Source organism: Uranotaenia lowii, chromosome 2 (assembly GCF_029784155.1).
Source record: "Uranotaenia lowii strain MFRU-FL chromosome 2, ASM2978415v1, whole genome shotgun sequence".
In the NCBI taxonomy this organism is placed as follows: domain Eukaryota; kingdom Metazoa; phylum Arthropoda; class Insecta; order Diptera; family Culicidae; genus Uranotaenia; species Uranotaenia lowii.
The window spans coordinates 354,627,812-354,636,177 of record NC_073692.1 but is presented as its reverse complement, the minus strand read 5'-3'; the positions used below and the strand labels follow the sequence as shown (position 1 = coordinate 354,636,177).

The following is an 8,366-nucleotide window of genomic DNA, read 5'->3' as shown; positions in this document are numbered from 1 at the left end:
ATCAACAAGAAGTCATGCGAATGTTTTCGTTACTGGCAGTGTTGAAGGATTACAGAAGCTTTTTCAGTGCTGCCGAATCGGTGAGAAATTCAGTCTGCCGCACTTTTACTGTACACGCTAACTTTTGGTTACCCCTTAACGAATACTTTTGACCCGTTATTCGATAAGACTGGGAGAACTCCTTTTTAAGGATAAAGCCGCTTTACCCTTTAAGGGGTACTCAGCTTGATAACGCTTGTAGCGGATGAAAATTACCCCTTATTTGAAACGCATGTATGAAAATAACCCCTTATTTTAAACGCTTTCGTATGGCAGAAATATTTGTATTCGATTATGGAAAATTCGTTTGCTGGGAAATGAATGAAAACCAAATGTTAATTCACTTTGTTTATTAAAATGGCCAGTAATTTTGCGTTTTAAAAACATTTCTTGGAACAATCTTGGAATCAACCGTTTTTTTTTTCAATCAAAAATGATTGGAATCTTTCTTTACCTCGCGTCGATATTTTTTTTTCAGCATCCTATTAGGGGCTAGTATTATCAGAAGAAACCTGGAATAGTACCAAAGATTAAGATTTCACATTGAAAACAAAAAAAACTTAAGTAATTACCATCAAATTCCACCGCCATTCGTGGTTTCAAGTAGAATTTACTTGTTTTTTGACCTTGTCGTTGATGTGCTGAAGAAATAATATGGTAGAATGTTATTTCTGAAAGATTTTACATTTTACTTTAATTTTCAATAAAATGCTTACCACAATCACTGCATATTTTATTCACCGGACAAATAAAATAACGCTTTGAATGTAACAACATCTAAAACTACCCCTTTTGAAGGGAATCGAGCCTTTCGAAATAAGGGGTAATATTGATCCGATAAAATGACCCGTTATTTGACAGATCGCGGAGGTTCTCAATAACGGGTCATTTTTACGCCTTTAAGGGGTAGCCAAAAGTTACACGCTAACTTTTGGCTACCCCTTAAAGGCGTAAAATTGACCCGTTATTGAGAACCTCCACGATCTGTCAAATAACGGGTCATTTTTGCGGGTCAATATTACCCCTTATTTCGAAAAGCTCGAGTCCGCTTCAAAGGGGTAGTTTCAGATGTTGTTACATTCATAACGTTGTTATTTGTCCGGTAAAATGGCAGCGATTAGAAAGATTGTAAGTATTTGATTGAATAAATGTTTGTATTGCTTCCTTTCTGAAATTATAATGCCGTCATCTTAAGATTTTAAGATTATTATTTCAGCGCTGCGCAGTTCCCGATGATGAAAATAAGCCGTTGATTGGAGCCGATGTTTAAAGGTCGATTCGCGATGGAGGGTAAATTAAAATTTTGAAATAATAAAAAATATTTTAATATTATTTTATAACATAATAATTTGGCTTTCGGTGTCCGGAATTAAAACAACGCAAACTTAATTTCTGACAACAAAATGTTGCAAAGTTAGGTGTTACCCATTTTATTGACCCCCCTTAATACAAAGCATTGTGTGACTTACGTGGTGTTCCATCCCTTTTTAATTCGTCTTGTCCGGCGTTCTGAGGCAGTGTCGAAGCCTCCCCACCTGAGATTGCTCTCCTGGGAATGTGATTTCAACTGGACTGGATGACGAGCGAATAATCCACCTTCCATCTCTGCTATTATCCGGTCAAGAAACGCGACGCCCTGTGAGCGCCAGATGCGCAGACTGACGGCTGCGAACAATGCCGGTATCTTGCTGCACTCTGTCGAATGCATTTTAGTTGAATGCAAGACAATCAGCACAACTGCACTCCGGATGGGTACCCTCCGGAAACTCGCACAACGACCGCCAAACTTGTGACCTCCTGTGGTCGTGACTGGATGCAACTCCGACAGCTTTCGTTTCTCGCCGCTCCGATAATCGACCTCGGACAACAAATTGATCGTGGAGGGAACAAGAAAATGTCTCGTGGACGAGTTATCATCAGCGCCAAAGAGCTGTGAGTCAGGATAGCCGTAAAGGCACACAATCCGGAATTTCTGGCCACCGTTTCTGCTGCACCTCCACCTGGGCAAAGGGTTCTCCTCCACCTCGTGCGTGATCGGAATCAAAATCATTCCCGAGAGTTTGATAGGGAGTCAGAGTTCCAACCGAAGCGGTGAACGAAAGGGGCCCTGACGGAGAAACAAACTTCCGGTCAGGAAACGATTTCGGTTTTAGGGATCTATAGTTACTCACGTGTTTTTCACGGCCCCTTTGGCAAGTTTCCGATAGTCCTGGCAACCTTTTGATCCCTGTTCTCGGGATTTTATTGACCGAATGGCTGAGCGCAATCTATGAAAATAGATCGATGACTATAGGCGCTCAATGTCGCTATTTTGTTTTCGCTTACCAAACGTTTTTTCCCGGTTCTGTCGCGGACGAAATGCTTGATAGCCGACGAGCGGCTTCTACCACCGGTTTCTTCAACTCTTTTCCCGGAAAAGAATTAATTGACAGCTCCAGAGCAGCCAACAATGCCAACGTGAAATATTGTTTCCTTTCTTTTATGAATGTTTTAGTTGCTTCGTAAAAAGGGGTCTTCACTTTTCTTTTTTTTTTTTTTTTGTCTACACGCTCTGAATTTTTAAAAGGGAATGGGTTATTAATAAGAAGTTTGCGAAAAAGCTCTTTACCGTATGATGTAACTTTAAACTTAAAGTTGAAACGTAACACAACATTGCTGCTTTGGTAGAAATTTTCATGGATCATGACAAGGATCCATGAAAATTTCAAAAACGTCACAAAGGGTTCGATGGAGAGTTCGACTACACTCCAAGGCAAGCTTGGAGGCATATCACCCACTAGAAAGGTGTCTTAAGCTCAATAAACAAACGAATACATAACAAAACTCAAAGCCATCGGGTCATGGCAAATAGACCAATAAAATATAACTCAAAGCCAACATATTATGGCAGATTGTGTCGAAAGGTGCCAGGAAAACTGACAAAATTGTCCATCGAATCCTAATGAAATACAGCAATATTACTCCCCATTTAGCAGCTTAACAATAATCCTAGATCTAATAGTCATTGAAAAGAAGAATGACCCAGATCTTACAATTAGGACTAAACATAACGAAATTTAAGTGGTACTGGTTAAAACTAAGCATCAGAAGTCTCGGGAAAAGAGGGATTTAGACCTCTTAGTCACGAAGAGCCCAAGATAGAGGTTTTACCGCGCCTCCAGATCGCGTTCCTTTAGAATTATCTTGGTGACCCCCTTAACGACTGTGCATGATCCGGTTTGTATGTCAACCGCTGCGTCGCAGGTAACGTTTTGCCCTGCGCTTTGAACCGGAGGGTTCGTCATGATCGGTAGTAGTCGCAATCGGTAATGTCAAGATCGGTGATGTCAAAATCGATGTTGTCTCAATGATTTTCAAGATCGGATTGTCAAAATTAGTAGCGTCAGAATCGGTGGTCAAAAAATCGGTATACTGCTGCTAGATCTCAGCAGTCCTCGCTTTTGTCGTGATCGGATGAATTTAGACGAAATCGTTGGTAATGTCAAAATCGGGTAAGTCACAATCTTGTTTGACGAAATCGGGATGAAGACTGCTACTGTGAAGAATTTCAGAAGTGACCTCACGCAGTAAAATAGTGGTGTTAACGTCTGGCGTATTTTGGACGATGATGTTGTTCACTACCTTAGATAGTTGACATAGCTCGTTTTATTCTTATTCTTTCATTGCTATCTTTATTCAAGGTACGATTCTATCTCATTTTAACGGATCTCCATTTAAAACCAGTAAGGGGTGAAATAATGACAAAATACTTCACAAAATTTCATACGGTATTATGATCAAGAGCGATAATTAAATTATTAGAAAAACTAAGCAAAATCACAAAGTGATACATATAATTGTGAATACTTCAATAAATTTAACGAACATAAGCATAACAAAAGAGGTTCGTTTTGTTGGGCGCCATTTATAACATAATAATTTGGCTTTCGGTGCCCGGAATTAAAACAACGCAAACTTAATTTCTGACAACAAAATGTTGCAAAGTTAGGTGTTACCCATTTTATTGACCCCCCTTAATACAAAGCATTGTGTGACTTACGTGGTGTTCCATCCCTTTTTAATTCGTCTTGTCCGGCGTTCTGAGGCAGTGTCGAAGCCTCCCCACCTGAGATTGCTCTCCTGGGAATGTGATTTCAACTGGACTGGATGACGAGCGAATAATCCACCTTCCATCTCTGCTATTATCCGGTCAAGAAACGCGACGCCCTGTGAGCGCCAGATGCGCAGACTGACGGCTGCGAACAATGCCGGTATCTTGCTGCACTCTGTCGAATGCATTTTAGTTGAATGCAAGACAATCAGCACAACTGCACTCCGGATGGGTACCCTCCGGAAACTCGCACAACGACCGCCAAACTTGTGACCTCCTGTGGTCGTGACTGGATGCAACTCCGACAGCTTTCGTTTCTCGCCGCTCCGATAATCGACCTCGGACAACAAATTGATCGTGGAGGGAACAAGAAAATGTCTCGTGGACGAGTTGTCATCAGCGCCAAAGAGCTGTGAGTCAGGATAGCCGTAAAGGCACACAATCCGGAATTTCTGGCCACCGTTTCTGCTGCACCTCCACCTGGGCAAAGGGTTCTCCTCCACCTCGTGCGTGATCGGAATCAAAATCATTCCCGAGAGTTTGATAGGGAGTCAGAGTTCCAACCGAAGCGGTGAACGAAAGGGGCCCTGACGGAGAAACAAACTTCCGGTCAGGAAACGATTTCGGTTTTAGGGATCTATAGTTACTCACGTGTTTTTCACGGCCCCTTTGGCAAGTTTCCGATAGTCCTGGCAACCTTTTGATCCCTGTTCTCGGGATTTTATTGACCGAATGGCTGAGCGCAATCTATGAAAATAGATCGATGACTATAGGCGCTCAATGTCGCTATTTTGTTTTCGCTTACCAAACGTTTTTTCCCGGTTCTGTCGCGGACGAAATGCTTGATAGCCGACGAGCGGCTTCTACCACCGGTTTCTTCAACTCTTTTCCCGGAAAAGAATTAATTGACAGCTCCAGAGCAGCCAACAATGCCAACGTGAAATATTGTTTCCTTTCTTTTATGAATGTTTTAGTTGCTTCGTAAAAAGGGGTCTTCACTTTTCTTTTTTTTTTTGTCTACACGCTCTGAATTTTTAAAAGGGAATGGGTTATTAATAAGAAGTTTGCGAAAAAGCTCTTTACCGTATGATGTAACTTTAAACTTAAAGTTGAAACGTAACAATTTTCATTTAAATAAACTACATGAAACATATGATATTTTGTTGTGATTTATTTCCCAGCAAACATTTCCCATAATAAGCTCCTAAAAATTCTCGACAAAAGCCTTTCAAATAAGGGGTAATTTTGATCCGTTACAGGCATTTGGAATAAGGGGTAATTTTCATCCGCTGAAGCGTTATCAGGCTGAGTACCCCTTAAAGGGTAAAGCGACTTTATCCGTAAAAAGGAGTTCTCCCAGTCTTATCGAATAACGGGTCAAAAGTATTCGTTAAGGGGTAGCCAAAAGTTAGCGTGAGAGGGCTTTACACGCTACACACTCATTTGGCGGAACACCTGAAAGTTGTAAAATTGACCCGTTTTTACGAACCCGCATTATCTGTCAAATAACGGGTCAATTTGTCGGGTCAATATTACACATTATTTTGAAAAGCCCGGGTACGCATCAAGACGGGTAGTTTTATGTGTTGTCAAATTTTGAACCGCTTTGTTGCAAGTCCGCTGGACTGTTTGGAGGAGGATTTTAGTAAGTATTTTAATATTGTCGTCAAAATAGTTTCGTTTCTAAAACATATGTATGATTCTCTTCACAGACTTTGCGTGGGCACATGAGGAGGATTCCGAACCAGAAATGCTTCGTGATAAAACTACGCTGGTAAATGGTAAGCATTTTACTACGAATAAATTACTAAACCATCAATTAACAATCAATTATTCGCTCAACAGGTTGCCCTGTGACCACAAGCTGCGGAAATCATTATGCTCCGAAAAGGCTGAAATCGAGCGGTAGAATGTTAAAAATGATTTGTGAAGAAAAAAAAAAGTGAAATGATTAAAGCGAAGAAATAAATTATGTTTTGTTTGAAAATATGTCATTTCATTTCCATTTTGTATTCCTTGCATGCAACGTTACTTGTCGCTTGAAACTGCTCACATCTTCACAGAGCTCAAGCGTTTCAAATAATTTTTTTTTTTTTTTTTTTTGTTTTATTTGAGACACTTTACCATCTCTGCGGCATTCGTGTCTTGATTATTTAATTTCTACAGAGTTTTGTAGATATTACATTCTTTAAGGAATTCTAAAAGTGAATGTTCTTGTGATTCTTCGTTTCTTAAGATTTCGTAGACTGTTCCTCTTATACTGTGTTTATCACGTGCTTCTTAGAATCCGTGGCAGTCAGTTAGAATATGTTGAATTGTAGTTTGTACACCACAGAACTGGCAAATCGGTGCAGTAGTTTTCTCGAACAAATATGCGTGTGTCAGTCTAGTGTGCCCAATACGAAGTCTTGAAAGAACACGCTGGTCTGCGGGACTTTTCCGGTCTTTGTACTGCGTAGGTGCGTATTTATTTTGCCTGAGAAAAGATTGATTCGAGTGCCATCGCTGTTCCCATGTCTCCCATATGCTAGTTTTCACGCGTCTCACAGCGTCTTGAGCTGGAACTCTAGAGTCGGCAAGTGGCGTTGATCTGCTACGTGCAGTATTTGCGCATTTGTCTGCCTCTTCATTGCCTGGTATTCCGGCATGCCCCGGTACCCACGAGAAAATAATATTACGATTTCGTGCATGACTCTCCAAAGATTGAATCCATGGATGTCGCGAATTACCTTTATGCAGTGCATCCAGACAGCTAGCTGAGTCGGTTAGAATCAAAGTGCAGTCATTTCTAACCACTTCTTGAGCAGCCACGGTCAAAGCATACGATTCCGCTGAGAAGACACTACATTCGCTTGGTAGGGTGCAACTAATTTTTCTCGGCGGTATGTAAATCCCAGCTCCAGTCTCATTAGCATATTTAGAGCCATCTGTGTAGATCTGTTTATAATTAAAATAGTTATTGGTAATGAATTCGCGAAACTTAGGAAGAACAGTTGTTCTACCGCTGCCAGCCTTTATGCTTTTCCTTAAAGTGTTGTCGATTTTCGGTGGTTCGTCATACCATAAACGATCTGTGAGTCGTTCGACTGGATAAATATTTGGGATTTCCGAGTTGGTGGTTGTACGAAAAATAAGCCTTGATCTTTCAATAAGTGATGTACAACGGTCAATACGTTTCTCTTCCATTCGAATTCCCACTTGTGCTAATCGCTGGGTCAGTAAAAGACGATAGGGTAAGCATCCAGCTTCAGCTAATATGGATTCTACTGGACTCGAACGAAATGCGCCTGATGATAGTCTTACGACTTCATTATACACCGGAGCAAGCATCTCTTCCATTACACTCATATTGCTGCTGATTAGACCAATTCCATACATTAACTTGGAGGTAATCATCGCATTACCAACCTGTAATAGCGTTTTGCGATGACCCCTCTTGAGCTTATACCCAAGTATTTTTAAAATCCTGACTCGATTTAGGCAGCTTTGTTTCACATAAGCAAAGTGCTGGCGAAATTGCATTTTGTAGTCTAGGAGAACACCTAAAATCCTCATCTTTCTGACTTGCGGTATGGGTTCTTTGTTCAATTTGATGGGTCTGCCTCGCTTACGGTGTTTGATACTGCATATGTGCATGAGTTTTGATTTTGGCGCCGAGATCGAAAACCCAACATTCTTCGTCCATTTGATGACTGCGTTGACAGCTGCCCTCAGCTGCTGGCGAATTTTTGTCTTGTCCACACCTTTGGCTGTCAGAAGCACATCATCAGCGTAGAGAAGGACCTCGATGTTCTCGGGAATTGCTTCAAACAATGGTTGCATGGCTACTAAAAATAGCGTTACGGATAGTGTGGATCCTTGAGGGACTCCGTTTTCAGCAATCCGTGGACTTGAGAGTGACCCACTTGCAGAAACCCTGAAGGTCCTTTTATCAAGGTAGCTACACAGGATATTTAGTAGACGACCTTTGATCCTCCATTTTCTCAAAGTTTCTAATATGTGCACTCTATTCGTTGTGTCGAACGCTTTCGAAATGTCGAGTGACACTATTTCTACATGTTCCGAGTCGTTGATCTTTATGAGGTCTTCAAGCTGTGCCAGATATGTGTCAACTCCTTGACCAGCACGAAAAGCATGCTGACGACGGTCTAACCAGTTAGAGGTTTCGAGTTCGGTTATGAGACGACGATTGATCATACGCTCGAGTATTTTCCCCATGCAGCTAAGAAGCGTAATG

The 8,366-nt window shown here is 41.2% G+C and overlaps 3 long non-coding RNA genes across 3 annotated transcripts; 1 reads left to right on the top strand and 2 right to left on the bottom strand.

Annotated features, from left to right (window-relative positions):
* Positions 1 to 119: 119 nt before the first annotated feature.
* On the bottom strand, positions 120 to 950 carry LOC129747759 (uncharacterized). The gene is made up of 3 exons (XR_008737571.1): positions 756 to 950; positions 612 to 680; positions 120 to 551 (listed from the first exon to the last, which is right to left on the bottom strand). It is a non-coding gene; the product is annotated as an uncharacterized LOC129747759 (long non-coding RNA).
* A 474-nt stretch (positions 951 to 1,424) lies between these two features.
* On the bottom strand, positions 1,425 to 2,555 carry LOC129747758 (uncharacterized). The gene is made up of 3 exons (XR_008737570.1): positions 2,365 to 2,555; positions 2,211 to 2,306; positions 1,425 to 2,146 (listed from the first exon to the last, which is right to left on the bottom strand). It is a non-coding gene; the product is annotated as an uncharacterized LOC129747758 (long non-coding RNA).
* Positions 2,556 to 5,529: 2,974 nt separating this feature from the next.
* LOC129744393 (uncharacterized) lies at positions 5,530 to 6,092 on the top strand. The gene is made up of 3 exons (XR_008736905.1): positions 5,530 to 5,774; positions 5,842 to 5,910; positions 5,975 to 6,092. It is a non-coding gene; the product is annotated as an uncharacterized LOC129744393 (long non-coding RNA).
* The last annotated feature ends 2,274 nt before the right edge of the window (positions 6,093 to 8,366 follow it).